The sequence below is a fragment of the Zea mays genome, chromosome 6, assembly GCF_902167145.1.
Source record: "Zea mays cultivar B73 chromosome 6, Zm-B73-REFERENCE-NAM-5.0, whole genome shotgun sequence".
Lineage (NCBI taxonomy): Eukaryota > Viridiplantae > Streptophyta > Magnoliopsida > Poales > Poaceae > Zea > Zea mays.
In genome coordinates this window covers 170,756,679-170,772,476 of record NC_050101.1, presented here as the reverse complement: position 1 = coordinate 170,772,476, position 15,798 = coordinate 170,756,679, and positions in this window count along the sequence as shown.

Sequence of the window (15,798 nt, the reverse complement as noted above, 5' to 3'; positions counted from 1 at the left end):
TAACCGTTTTCCGTTTGGACGAGGATCCGTCATCGTCGTCATCCCTTGGTGAAGAGGAGGCATCACTGTCGTAGTAGATAATCTTCTTGATGCGTCTCTTCTTCTTCCTGTCCCTCTTCTTGTGACTCGAGCCTGAGTCAGTGGGTTTGTCGTCTCTTGGCTCGTTGAAGAGGACTCCTTCTCCTTGTCGTTGATCACCATCCCCTTACCCTTAGGATCCATCTCTTTGGACGGTTAGTCCCTTAGATGAAGAGTACGACTTTGATACCAATTGAGAGCACCTAGAGGGGGTGAATAGGTGATCCTGCAATATTCAACACTAATCGCACAGACTTGTTTTATAAAATGTTAGTTAGACTAAACCAAGTTGCTATAGAGCGAGCTCTTGAGAAGAAATCAATCACAGAGAGAAGCAACACAAGAGACACAGTGTTTTATCCCGTGGTTCGACCAAGTAACACTTGCCTACTTCCATGTTGTGGCACCCCAATGGACGAGGGTTGCACTCAACCCCTTTCAAGTGATCCAATGATCGACTTGAATACCACGGTCTTTTTCTTTAGGGTTCTTTTCCCATTTGTGAGGAATCTCCACAAGTTGGAGCCTCTCGCCCTTACAATATTGATCACAAGAGAAGCACAAGAGTAAGGGAGGGAAAGCAACACACGCAAGACTCGATACGCAGCAAACACACGCACATAATCCAAGACTTGAGCACAAAAATACGGCGCAGGAGTTCTCGACTCGAAAGGTGCTCAAATCTCTAACACGGCGATCCAAATGCATGGCGTCGGAGTCTAGGTGTCTTAGATTGTTCAGAGAATGTTTGGTGTACTGCTCCATACGCCTAGGGGTCCCTTTTATAGCCCCTAGGCAGCTAGGAGCCGTTGGAGATCAAATTGGAAGGCAATTCTTGCCTTCTATCGGGTGGTGCACCGGACAAGAACAGTTCCTGTTCGGTGCCTGATCTCCTTCCTTTTCTGGCGAAGCCGACCGTTGGGTCTTTGGTCCCGTTGGCGCACCGAACAGTCCGGTGTGACCAACCGACCATTGGCTCAGCCACGTGTCGCCCGTTGATCGCACAGACGACCATTGGCCGTGGGCGTCGTTGGCTCACCAGACAGTTCGGTGCACACCTGTTAGTCCAATGAATTATAGCTACGGCGCCTTCACTTTTTCCCGAGAGCAGCGAGTTTGCCGCCAGGCCAGCCTGGGCACCGGACACTGTCCGGTGCACCAGTGGCTGGAGCTGGTTTGGCTGAACATAGCCAATTCTTCTCCACTTCTTTTGCTCTTTTCTTGGCAATGTCTCTAGTACTTAGATAAATATGTTAGTACACAAAAACAATTTATTAGGGCTAGAAACATTCCTTGGTTCTTGATGTGCACTTCTAAATCACTTGGCACATATGAACTTAAAACAATGTGTTGGGCATCTAATCACCAAAACATTTATAGAAATGGCCCAAGGGCACATTTCCCTTTCAGTTATTACAAACATAATTAAAGAAAATAAACTACAAAATTATTCGAAACTAAACTAAAACAACTTGCAACTGACTACACCGAGCGTCCTATGACATTTGGCTATGATGGCTTCACAAGCTGAGCCTAATCACACCAAACAAAACTGCACGACAATTTTAGTTAACTAGAACATGGGGCGCCCCTTCACACGCCTTATCGGGCAGTAAGTAACACCTAATTATACGACAATAGTCACACACATAAGGCATATTGAATAGTACATAGAATATAATGACACATATAGTAAACCACTGTATCAATACATACACATACAATCAGATGGTAGGCGGACCATAATCCAACCATCAAGACTTCTGTCTAAGCACATGCTACACTAAGCGTTTGGGGTTCATGCCTGATTACGTATTGTCAAACATGAGACTAAAGAGAACAGAAAGAAAATTGTATCTTTTTGTATCTGTGCTTTCAAAAAACTCTAGTGCTCTTGCCTATTAGTTTGTGAAAGGGAAATAGGGTCAAACCTTTTCCTAAATGATTTTGGTGGTTGAATTGCCCAACACAAATAATTGGACTAACTAGTTTGCTTTAGATTATGAGTTCTACAGGTGCCAAAGGTGCAACACAAACCAATAAAAAGTCCAAGAAAGGGTTCAAATAAAAAGAGCAAAAGACAACCGAAGGCTGCCCTGGTCTGACGCACCGGACTGTCCGGTGTGCCACCGGACAGTGTCCGGTGCACCAGGGTGGATCAACTCTGAACTGCTCAGCTTCGAGAATTTGGGGAGCCACTCCGCTATAATTCACCGGACTGTCCGGTGTAGCACCGGACTGTTCGGTGTGCCAGCGGAGCAACGGCTATCTGCGCCAACGGTCGTCTGCAAAAGTGAACAGTAAACGTGAACAGTGCAACTGCGCGCGCATAAGTAAGAGCAGGCGCCAGAAGGCGCACCAGACAGTGAACAGGACCTGTCCAGTGAACCACCGGACTATCCGGTGGCCCCACTTGTCAGAGCTCCAACGGTCGAACCCTAACGGTTGGGTGACGTGGCTGGCACATCGGACAGTGTCCGGTGGCGCACCGGACTGTCTGGTGCGCCATACGACAGCAGCCATCCCCAACGGCCACTTTGGTGGTTGGGGCTATAAATACCCCCCAACCACCACACTTCAAGGCATCCAAGTTTTCAGCCATTGCATTCAATACAAGAGCTCTAGACTTCACTCCAAGACACAAACAAGAGATCAAATCCTCTCCCAAGTCCAAAGATCATTCCAATCAAATAGTGACTAGTGAGAGAGTGACACTTGTGTTCATTTGAGTTCTTGAGCTTGGATCGCTTTTCTTCTTCCTTCTTTCTTGTTCCCAACTCAATTGCAATCAAGGCAAGAGACACCAATTGTGTGGTGGTCCTTGTGGGGACTTAGTGTCCCAATTAATTGAGAAGAGAAGCTCACTCGGTCTAGGTGACCGTTTGAGAGAGGGAAAGGGTTGAAAGAGACCCGGTCTTTGTGACCACCTCAACGGGGAGTAGGTTTGCAAGAACCGAACCTCGGTAAAACAAATCACCGCGTCACACTCTTCATTTGCTTGTGATTTGTTTTCGCCCTCTCTTTCGGACTCGATTTTATTTCTAACACTAACCCCGGCTTGTAGTTGTGCTTAAGTTTATAATTTTCAGATTCTGCCTATTCACCCCTCCCCTCTAGGCGACTTTTAATTGGTATCAGAGCCCGATACTTCATTAGAGCTTAACCGCTCGAAGTGATGTCGGGAGATCACGCCAAGAAGGAGGTTATGACCGGCGAGAAGCCCGCTACAAGCCACGGGGAGGCTCTATCAAGGGAGTCCAGCTCCAAAGGAAAGGGAGAGTCAACCTCCCACAACAAGTCGCATCGGAGTGGCGACAAGAAGAAGAAGATGAAGAAGGTGGTCTACTACGAGACCGATTCTTCGTCACCATCCACCTCCAGCTCCGACGCGCCGTCCGTAACTTCTAAGCGCCATGAGCGCAAGAAGTTTAGTAAGATCCCCCTATGCTACCCTTGCATTTCTAAACGTACTCCATTACTTTTTGTCCCATTAGGCAAACCACCAGTTTTTACGGTGAAGATTATAACATGTGGAGTGATAAAATGAGGCATCACCTAACCTCACCCCACACTAGTATTTGGGACATTGTTGAGTTTGGAGTGCAGATACCATCGCCGGGGGATGAAGATTATGATTCAGACGAGGTTGCCCAAATCCGGCACTTCAACTCCCAAGCAACTACTATACTTCTCGCCTCTCTAAGTCGAGAGGAGTATAATAAGGTGCAAGGGTTGAAGAGCGCCAAGGAGATTTGGGACATACTCAAGACCACGCACGAAGGAGACGAGATGACCAAGATCACTAAGAGGGAAACGATCGAGGGGGAGCTCGGTCGCTTCATGCTCAACCAAGGGGAGGAGCCACAAGCAATGTACAACCGGCTCAAAACCTTGGTGAATCAAGTGCGCAACCTTGGGAGCACTAAATGGGATGACCATGAAATGGTCAAGGTTATTCTTAGATCACTTGTTTTTCTTAACCCTACTCAAGTTCAATTAATTCGTGGTGATCCAAGATATAAACTAATGTCTCCCGAGGAAGTGATAGGAAAATTTGTGAGCTTTGAATTGATGATCAAAGGCTCCAAGAAAATCATCGAGCAAGGCGCCTCCTCCACACCCAAGGCACAACCCATCGCATTCAAGGCGGCGGAGGAGAAGAAAGAAGAGTCTACATCAAGTAGGCTCCCCATCGACGCCTCCAAGCTCGACAACGAGGAAATGGCACTCATCATCAAGAGCTTCCGCGAAATCCTCAAGCAAAGGAGGGGGAAAAACTACAAGCCCCGCTCCAAGAAAGTTTGCTACAAGTGTGGTAAGCCCGGTCACTTTATAGCAAAATGTCCTATTTCTAGTGACAGTGACAGGGGTGACGACAAGAGGGGGAAGAAGAAGGAGAAGAAGAGGTACTACAAGAAGAAGGGTGGCGATGCCCATGTTTGCCGGGAGTGGGACTCCGACGAGAGCTCCACCGACTCCTCCTCCGACGAGGACGCCGCCAACATCGCCATCAACAAAGGCCTCCTCTTCCCCAACGTCGGCCACAAGTGCCTCATGGCAAAGGACGACAAGAAGAAGAAGGTAAAATCTAGATCCTCCACTAAGTATGCAACTTCTAGTGATGAGGATAATTCTAATGATGATGAGGATAACTTGCTTACTCTTTTTGCCAATCTTAACATGCAACAAAAAGAGAAATTGAATGAATTGATTAGTGCTATTCATGAGAAGGATGAACTCTTGGATAGCCAAGAGGACTTCCTAATTAATGAAAATAAGAAGCATGTTAAGGTTAAAAATGCTTATGCTCTAGAGGTAGAAAAATGTGAAAAATTAACTAGTGAGCTAAGCACTTGCCATAACACTATTTCTAGTCTTAGAAATGAAAATGCCAAATTAATTGCTAAGGTAGAGAAATCAAATGTTTGTGATGATTCAATTGTTAATCTTAGAAATGATAGTGCTAGTTTAATTGTTAAGATTGACATGTTGAATGAATCTCTTGCTAGCCTTAAGATTGAGAATGAAAAATTAATTACTAAGGCTAAAGATTTAAATGTTTGCAATGATGCTATTACCAATCTTAGAGATAAGAATGTTATTTTACATGCTAAGATTGTTGAATTAAATGATTGCAAACCCTCTACATCTACGGTTGATCATGTTTCTATTTGCACTAGATGTAGAGATGTTAATGTACATGCTATTCATGATCACCTTGCTTTAATTAAACAACAAAATGATCACATAGCTACATTAACTGCTAAAATAAATGAGCATGACTTGGAAAATGAAAAATTTAAATTCGCTAGGAGCATGCTCTATAGTGGGAGATGCCCTAGCATTAAGGATGACATTGGCTTTCAACAGGGAGACAATGTCAAGCTTAATGCTCCTCCTAAAAGATTGTCTAATTTTGTTAAGGGCAAGGCTCCCATGCCTCAGGATAACGAGGGCTATATTTTATATCATGCTGGTTATCCTGAGGATAAGATTAGGAGAATTCATGCTAAGAAGACTCATTCTATTTCTCACCATGCTTTTATTTATAAGAACGAGGCTTCTAGCTCTAGGCGTTCTACCCATGTTAAAATGCCTAAGAAGAAATCTCCTAGTGCATCAAATGATCATAACATTTCATTTAAGACCTTTGATGCTTCATATGTGCTCACTAACAAATCAGGCAAAGTAGTTGCCAAATATATAGGGGCAAACACAAGGGCTCCAAGACTTGTGTTTGGGTACCCAAGCTGCTTGTTTCTAATGTCAAAGGACCCAAAACCATTTGGGTACCTAAGAACAAGGCCTAAATTTGTTTTGTAGGTTTATGCATCCGGAGGCTCAAGTTGGATTATTGATAGCGGGTGCACAAACTACATGACTGGGGAGAAAAGGATGTTCTCCTCCTATGAGAAAAACTAAGATCCCCAAAGAGCTATCACATTCGAGGATGGAAATCAAGGTTTGGTCAAAGGACTTGGTAAAATTGCTATATCACCTGACCATTCTATTTCCAATGTTTTTCTTTTAGATTCTTTAGATTATAACTTGCTTTCAGTTTCACAATTATGTAAAATGGATTACAACTGTCTTTTTACAGATGTAGGTGTTACTGTCTTTGGAAGAAGTGATGATTCAATAGCTTTTAAGGGAGTGTTAGAGGGTCAGCTATACTTAGTTGATTTCAATAGAGCTGAACTCAACACTTGCTTAATTGCTAAGACTAACATGGGTTGGCTCTGGCATCGCCGACTAGCCCACGTTGGGATGAAGAATCTTCATAAGCTTCTAAAGGGAGAACACATTTTGGGACTAACAAATGTTCATTTTGAGAAAGACAGGATTTGTAGCGCATGTCAAGCAGGGAAGCAGGTTGGTGTTCATCATCCACACAAGAATATCATGACGACTGACAGGCCACTGGAGCTACTCCACATGGATCTATTCGGCCCGATAGCTTACATAAGCATCAACGGGAGTAAGTACTGTCTAGTTATTGTGGATGATTATTCTCTCTTCTCTTGGGTATTCTTTTTACAGGATAAATCTCAAACCCAAGAGACCATAAAGGGATTCTTGAGACGAGCTCAAAATGAGTTCGGCTTGAGGATCAAAAAGATCAGAAGCGACAATAGAACGGAGTTCAAGAACTCACAAATAGAAGGCTTCCTTGAGGAGGAGGGCATCAAGCATGAGTTCTCTTCTCCCTACACGCCACAACAAAATGGTGTAGTGGAGAGGAAGAATAGAACTCTATTGGACATGGCAAGGACCATGCTTGATGAGTATAAGACTTCAGATCGGTTTTGGGCCGAGGCGGTCAACACCGCTTGCTACGCCATCAACCGGTTATATCTACACCGAATCCTCAAGAAGACATCGTATGAACTCCTCACCGGTAAAAAGCCCAATGTTTCATATTTTAGAGTCTTTGGTAGCAAATGTTTTATTATTGTTAAAAGAGGTAGAAAATCTAAATTTGCTCCTAATGCTGTAGAAGGCTTTTTACTTGGTTATGACTCATACACAAGGGCATATAGAGTCTTTAACGAGTCCACTGGACTAGTTGAAGTTTCTTGTGACATTGTGTTTGATGAGACTAACGGCTCTCAAGTAGAGCAAGTTGATCTTGATGAGCTAGATGATGAAGAGGCTCCATGCATCGCGCTAAGGAACATGTCCATTGGGGATGTGTGTCCTAAGGAATCCAAAGAGCCTACACAAGCACAAGATCAACCATCTTCCTCCATGCAAGCATCTCCACCAACCCAAGATGAGGATCAAGCTCAAGATGATGAAAATGAAGATCAAGAAGATGAGCCACCTCAAGAGGAGGACAATGATCAAGGGGGAGATGCCAATAATCAAGACAAGGAAGATGAATAAGATCCAAGGCCGCCACACCCAAGAGTCCACCAAGCGATTCAAAGAGATCACCCTGTGAACACCATCCTCGGTGATATTCATAAGAGGGTAACAACTCGATCTCGAGTCGCTCATTTTTGTGAACATTACTCTTTTGTTTCCTCTACTGAGCCCACAGGGTAGAGGATGCACTTAGAGATTCGGATTGGGTGCTGGCGATGCAAGAGGAGCTCAACAACTTCATAAGGAATGAGGTATGGCATTTAGTTCCACGTCCTAACCAAAATGTTGTAGGAACCAAGTGGGTCTTCCGCAACAAGCAAGATGAGCATGGTGTGGTGACTAGGAACAAAGCACGACTTGTGGCCAAGGGATATTCACAAGTCGAAGGTTTGGATTTCGGTGAAACCTATGCACCCGTAGCTAGGCTTGAGTCAATTCGTATATTACTTGCCTATGCTACTTACCATGGCTTTAAGCTTTGCCAAATGGACGTGAAGAGTGCCTTCCTCAATGGACCAATCAAGGAAGAGGTCTATGTTGAGCAACCTCCCGGCTTTGAAGATAGTGAGTATCCTAACCATGTCTATAAACTCTCTAAGGCGTTTTATGGGCTCAAGCAAGCCCCAAGAGCATGGTATGAATGCCTAAGAGATTTTCTTATCACTAATGGTTTCAAAGTCGGAAAAGCCGATCCTACTCTCTTTACTAAAACAATTGAAAATGGTTTGTTTGTATGCCAAATTTATGTTGATGATATAATATTTGGGTCTACTAACAAATCTATTTGTGAAGAGTTTAGTAGGATCATGATACAAAAATTCGAGATGTCTATGATGGGGGAGTTGATGTATTTTCTAGGATTTCAAGTGAAGCAACTCCAAGAGGGCACCCTCATCAGCCAAACAAAGTACATTCAAGACATACTCACCAAGTTTGGAATGAAGGATGTCAAGCCCATCAAGACACCCATGGGAACCAATGGGCATCTCGACCTCGACACGGGAGGTAAATCCGTAGATCAAAAGGTATACCGGTCGATGATAGGATCTTTACTTTACTTATGTGCATCTCGACCGGATATTATGCTTTCCGTATGCATGTGTGCAAGGTTCCAAGCCGATCCTAAGGAAATTCACCTTAGGGTCGTGAAGAGAATCTTGAGATATCTAGTTCATACACCTAAGTTTGGTCTTTGGTACCCCAAGGGATCCTCTTTTGATTTATTAGGATATTCTGATGCTGATTGGGCAGGGTGCAAAATTGATAGGAAGAGCACATCAGGGACTTGTCAGTTTCTGGGGAGATCCCTGGTGTCTTGGGCTTCAAAGAAACAAAACTCAGTAGCTCTTTCTACCGCCGAAGCCGAGTATATTGCCGCAGGCCATTGTTGCGCGCAATTGCTTTGGATGAGGCAAACCCTTAGGGACTATGGCTACAAATTTAGCAAAGTCCCTCTCCTATGTGATAATGAGAGTGCAATCCACATGGTGGATAATCCCATTGAGCACAGCCGCCCTAAGCACATAGCCATTCGGTATCACTTTTGGAGAGATCACCAACAACGAGGGGATATCGAGATAGCCTATATTAACACTAAGGATCAATTGGCCGATATCTTTACCAAACCATTAGATGAGAAAACCTTTACCAAACTTAGAAATGAGCTAAACATTCATGATTCTAGGAATTTTGATTGATACTTTGCACACATAGCTCATTTATATACCTTTGATCATATCTCTTTTATGTCTATGACTAATGTGTTTTCGAGTGTAATCTTATGCTTAGTCATAGAATTGAAAGGGAAATGGAGTATTTGGCAAAGACGATGCTTCCACTCAACTCCATCGGTATTATTTACTCTTTGCCAGTATTCCGCATTGTTCTCCACTTTGGTATAATCTTCACTCATATTTATTTGTTTGCCATTGGGGAGAATGTAAAAGGGCTTATATTCACAAGTATCCGTTTTTGGCGATTCATACCAAAGGGGGAGAAAGTATTAGCCCAAAGCAAAAGGACCGCACCACCACCAAATTTTAAAATGAAGTTTTTAAATTAATATCTTTATGTGTTTTCAAAAGGGGAGAAAGTATCTTCAAAAATTTGTAAAACCCTCTTGAACACTAAGAGGAGAATTTCATTGAGGGGGAGTTTTGTTTAAGACAAAGGAAAAGCATTTGAAACAGGGGGAGAAAATTTCAAATTTTGAAAATGCTTCTTTCAATCTTACTCATATACCTTTGACTATTTGCAAAAAGGATTTTGAAAAGAATTTACAAAAGAATTTGCAAAAACAAAACTCGTGGTGCAAATGTGGTCCAAAATAAGAAGAAAAACATCCATGCATATCTAGTAGAAATAATTATATTGGTTTCATTCCAAGCAACCTTTGCACTTACCTTATGCAAACTAGTTCGATTCTGCACTTTTATATTTGCTTTGGTTTGTGTTGGCATCAATCACCAAAAAGGGGGAGATTGAAAGGGAAATAGTGTCAAACCTTTTCCTAAATGATTTTGGTGGTTGAATTGCCCAACACATAATTGGACTAACTAGTTTGCTTTAGATTATGAGTTCTACAGGTGCCAAAGGTTCAACACAAACCAAAAAAAAAAGTATAAGAAAAGGTTCAAATAAAAAGAGCAAAAGACAACCGAAGGCTGCCTTGGTCTAGCGCACCAGACTATCCAGTGTGCCACCGGACAGTGTCCGATGCACCAGGGTGGATCAACTCTGAACTGCTCAGCTTCGGGAATTTGGGGAGCCACTCCGCTATAATTCACCGGACTGTCCGGTGTAGCACGGGACTGTCCGGTGTGCCAGCAGAGCAACGACTATCTGCGCCAACGGTCGTCTGCAAAAGTGAACAGTGAACGTGAATAGTGCAACTACGCGTGCAGAAGTCAGAGCAGGCACCAGAAGGCGCACCGGACCCCATTGGACCTGTCCGGTGAACCACCGGACTGTCCGGTGGCCCCACTTGTCAGAGCTCCAACGGTTGAACCCTAACGGTTGGGTGACGTGGCTGGCGCACCGGACTGTCCGGTGCACCATACGACAGCAGCCATCCCCAACGACCACTTTGGTGGTTGGGGCTATAAATACCCCCCAACCACCACACTTCAAGGCATCCAAGTTTTCAGCCATTGCATTCAATACAAGAGCTCTAGACTTCACTCCAAGACACAAACAAGAGATCAAATCATCTCCCAAGTCCAAAGATCATTCCAATCAAATAGTGACTAGTGAGAGAGTGACACTTGTGTTCATTTGAGTTCTTGCGCTTGGATCGCTTTTCTTCTTCCTTCTTTCTCGTTCCCAACTCAATTGTAATCAAGGCAAGAGACACCAATTGTGTGGTGGTCCTTGTGGGGACTTAATGTCCCGATTGATTGAGAAGAGAAGCTCACTCGGTCTAGGTGACCGTTTGAGAGAGGGAAAGGGTTGAAAGAGACCCGGTCTTTGTGACCACCTCAACAGGGAGTAGGTTTGCAAGAACCGAACCTCGGTAAAACAAATCACCGCGTCACACTCTTCATTTGCTTGTGATTTGTTTTCGCCCTCTCTTTCGGACTCGATTTTATTTCTAATGCTAACCCCGGCTTGTAGTTGTGCTTAAGTTTATAATTTTCAGATTCCGCCTATTCACCCCTCCCCTCTAGGCGACTTTCAGTTTGCCCTGGAGTATTTTACCTTTCCCAGTTCCCACAAAACTTATAAGTCACAACTAACATTATATAACTGAGACATAAATCAAAATTAAGCTAGCAACTTATAGGGAAAAGTTTTGTGACTTGTCCACAACAAAGAAATGGAAAAGAGATGCACCAAGTAAGCTAGAGCCCAATACATACATGTAGTCAATCACTGCAGCAGGAGATAACTAAATTTCCTTAGCTATCACTTCCAAAATATAAAGTTCTGACTTGAATGTAACAGGTTTGAGATACTAACCTGTGGCCATCTTGACAGACAAAAAGAAAGATACCACAAAAAATGCAAGTGCAGTGGATGATGTCTGTGACACAAAACAAGTGGAACAGAATACTTTGCACAACTACTGCAAACTGAACATTGTGGCCTTGTCCACCCAGCCATGCCAAACAAAGATAATAATAGATTCTTTGCAAGTTACTTTTGTTTTCCACCATGATTCCCTAGAAAATGTAAGAATTGCATGTTTAGCTGTTCATGGAAGCTTATGAGATTCAATGTAGAACTGATTGTCTGTTCATATGGGCGATATGTTTCTCTATTTTTTCATATATACAGTATACCATGGTAAATAGGAAGTGTAATCCATAAGACTAAGGAACAACAAGTAATAAGGCCTGGTTCTTTGGATTGAGTCTATGATTCATATTGAATTTTGAGCTTAATAGTAAATACTATACATTATTAGCTTTGTCCAGGAAGCAACCCCCATTGTTCTCCAAACACTCATTTGTTTAAACCTCTATATGAGATGAAAATAAGAAAATAAAAGAGTAAGCACGACATCATATAAGATCTACTAAGACATCTACAATAAAATGAAAGCTTACAGACCTTGGCTCAAACAAATAGCAGGTTCAGTTGTCTACTCAAATCCTAGACATCGCTTTTGGGACAACTTTGGGGTTGTGCCAATAGCATTCACTGAAGCAGAAAAAGGAGAAGCCTGCCAGTATACCTAGAAAAACAATAGGAAAACAAGGTGGGGTGTAAAACAATAGAAAAACGTCACCGGGGAAGGGATCAGAGTCGTAGCTGAGGAACTGGTGGGGTATCCAGCTCGCCGACCCCATACTTCCAACAATTTAAGGCATATTTATTTTTTTAAAAATTGTACAGAATCTAACAAATATTTAATGTATGGAGTTTGCATCAACTGATTCACAATTAAAATGATGTTAAGTTGTAGCATTGACAGTGACATAAGAAAATTGAACACAGGCAACAAGAAGGTACATTGTGTGTTAGATTGTTTCCTCCTCCTTTTGTTTTATATTTTCTTTAAAGCTCCTACTTCAGTTATGTAAGTAGTTGATCAGAAGGAAGCAACTTTGCTACAAAAGAAGTCTTCCCTACTTGAGTTCTCTGTTTTGTACATTGTACTAATGCTGTACACGTGCCTGTGTATGAACCATATTACTCAGATATCACAAGCCAATCTTGAAAATAACCAAAAGGGGTTGCATCTAGGTGTTCAGATCTAGAATTGAAATTCCTTTCTAAAATGGTTATGCATTGGTAATTATGGCAACAGATTGGTCATGAACCCATGGGTCTCAAAGGCACAAAAGTGCAGAACTTCTCTAATGACAACTAGGTTCGAGTTTTGCTACTACCGAACAATTGTTGCATAAATCAAAACCGAAATGGATTTATATTATGTGAAGCAGCAGTACGCACCTAGGGGCAGCACCGCAGCAGCAGCAGCATTGACATCGAACCCGTCACTGTACGGGCAACTGAATGTCTGAATATATGTTTCAATGACCAAAAATCCAAAGAGATGGTTAAGATGTTAGCATCCCAAATATATACTGATATACCTAAGTTGAAGGTCGTACTCCCACCTATCCCCGTAGCCGGGATTGTCCTCCGGCACCTATGACAGCGGCGAGTCGGAGTCCTCCTTCGTGCCACGTTCCCCAGCACCTGGTCCGACGGTGCTTGCCTCCTGCCCCGCCGCTGCTGCCGCTCAGATCCGGCTCCCACCTGTCCCCGCCGCCGGAGCCGTCCCCTGACATCTGCGACGACAACAAGTCGGAGTCGGGGCCATCCTTCAATATCTGTGATGATGACAACGAGTCAGAGTCAGGGCCGTCCTTCGACATCTACGACGGCGGTGGCTCCCACCTGTCCGGCTTGCGGGAGCGGAGGAGGTGGGGGCGAGTGGGGAGCACGAGGGGACGAGTGATGTGACGAAGAGGGAGATGCGGACGTGACGAAGCTCGACACGCACGACGAGCAAAAATTTCGGGTCCGAGCTGCGGGGCACGCGAACGCGGACATCACGTGATATTGGATAAAAACGCCGGGTCCGAAGCAGCCGCACGTGTCGCGGCGCTGGCTGTCCGTAGCCCGGAAATGTGGGCAGCGTCCCAAACGCCTTCAGATTTGAAGGAACCAGATTTTTTACCACGTAACTACTTAAACTCCACCCGAACTATGGTGAACAAAAATTGTCTCTTGTCTGGTTCGATAGACTCACCGACGATGGATGAAGATGTCGCATTCGCCGCAAAGCCGTCGCAGCCGCTGCAGCTACTTGAGCCTTGCGCTATCGCGTAGCCCACTGACCAGCATCACACAGCGCCACAACTCACAGTCACTTGTTTACGCAGCCGGCCAGCCACAACTATCGCTCGTCGGGTCGTGCCACCGTGACGCTCGCCAGTTCACGCTTCATGCAGCCGCAGCCGTCTGTCGTGCCGAAAGCCTAAAACCCTAGCACAGCAATGGGGCCACCAGTGGCGCGTCAGTCTCTGCTCAGGGGCGGATCTATGACCGGGGCTGCCTGGGCTGCAGCCCCGGTCGCAGCCTAGTAAATGCAGCGACAGCGAATAGATCCAGCCCAACACGTAGTCTGTATCCAGCCGCCGCTCGCCCACCACGTAGTCTTCTCCTCCATCCAGGCTCCACCGCTCCAGCCGTCAGCCGCCGAGCGCCCGAGCCACGTGCCCACCGCCCGTGTGACCCGTGACCGGCTGACCGACCATAGTCCGTAGACCGCGTCCTGCGTCCACGCAAGTGCGCGCCGCTGTGGCGCTGTCCGCCTGTCCCATGTCCCACTGTCCGCCCCTGACAGACGCGACCAGCCGACCACGTCGCTATGGCGAACTGGTGCTGTTCAAGTGTCCAGCCACCGCCCGCCGCTCGCCCAGTGTTGTGGACTTGTTCTCAAATGCTATGAAGTAAGAACAAGACAACATAGTAAACGTTATACGTTAAAGCCCTTCGTCCTTCGAAGCATTATTTCCCTTAGGATATAATGATTTTTGGATGAAGGTAACGAAGGACTTACCTTTGTTAACATAAAATATGAGGGTGAAGAAAGAATCATATAGACCATAAAAAATAATATAAATAATCATATATTATCACTGTCTCACTCTTATTTCATTACTATGGAAAAATAGAAGCAATATTAGATTACAAGTATACCTTCGACTTGAAGGAATGTGAAAGTACCAGCGTGACGCAAGGATAAACGACAGGTCAACGTGAACAGTAAGGAGTTACTGTTCACCTATTTATAGGCACGAGACGCAGCCCATGTTAAATTACACTCATGCCCTCTACATTTGCTAACAACTCTGTAGCAGTCCCTCGAGGTTTGAATAGCCTTTTCATCTTTAAGTCGGTTTCCTTTTTCTGTTATCATGCCGAAGCTCTCCTGCACACATCTTCGGTTTTGTGCTATCCTTCGTACTCCTCATGCTTCTCCACGCTGTGGCTTCAACTAAAGTCCGAAGATACCTGTTCATGTACTGTACTTCCAGAAACATTGTTAAATCATGTTTTTGAGGACCTTTGGAAGCCGAAGGCCCCCAACAGTAGCCCCTCGCAATATTAATTTGTTAGAATGATAAATTTAGATTGCGACAAGGACGAAGGCCCTGAGCCGAAGGTCCAAAAAAACATCTTCCCTTTGCTAGAATAGCAACAGCCACTGACAAGCGGGCCCTCCAGCGTAGGACTGGGCATAAAACCCGATACCCAAATCCCGAACCCGAAAAACCCGAACCCGATAAGCCCGAAACCTAAAAGCCCGAAATCTAATTTGGGTAGAACCTCCCGGTACCCGAAATTTTATAGCAAATTTCGGTTTCAGTTATCCGGTACCCGAATAATAAATGGGTACCCGAATACAAGAAAAACACTCAAGTCGTCAAGCAGCCAAGGCCCAATCGGCAACCAGCCAACCACGCAAGGCCCATGTGGACATGCAGTGCAGCTAACAAGCAAGTAGGCAACGGCCAACATTATACAGCCCAAGGCGGCATGCGGCAAAGCTCCAGGCGAGTAGCCGACCAACCGTCCTGCCCGTCCAGGTCGAGCAGTCCAGGATTTCCTAACCCTAGCTAGCAGCAGCTGCCGCCGTCGAGCACCAGTCCACGGTCTGCCATGGCGTCGTCCTGACACTGCCGCTGTCGAGCAGCTACCACAGGTGAGCTGTCCTGATGCAAGGAATAGTAGCATGCCTCTATTTAATCGGGTAACTGTAAATTACCCGAACCCGAACCCGATTTTTTGGTACCTGAATTTTCGGGTACCCGAAAAAATCGGGTCGAGTTCGGGTTCGACTGTTGAATACCCGAATTATTTAAAACCCGAACAACTCGACCCGAAATTTCGGGT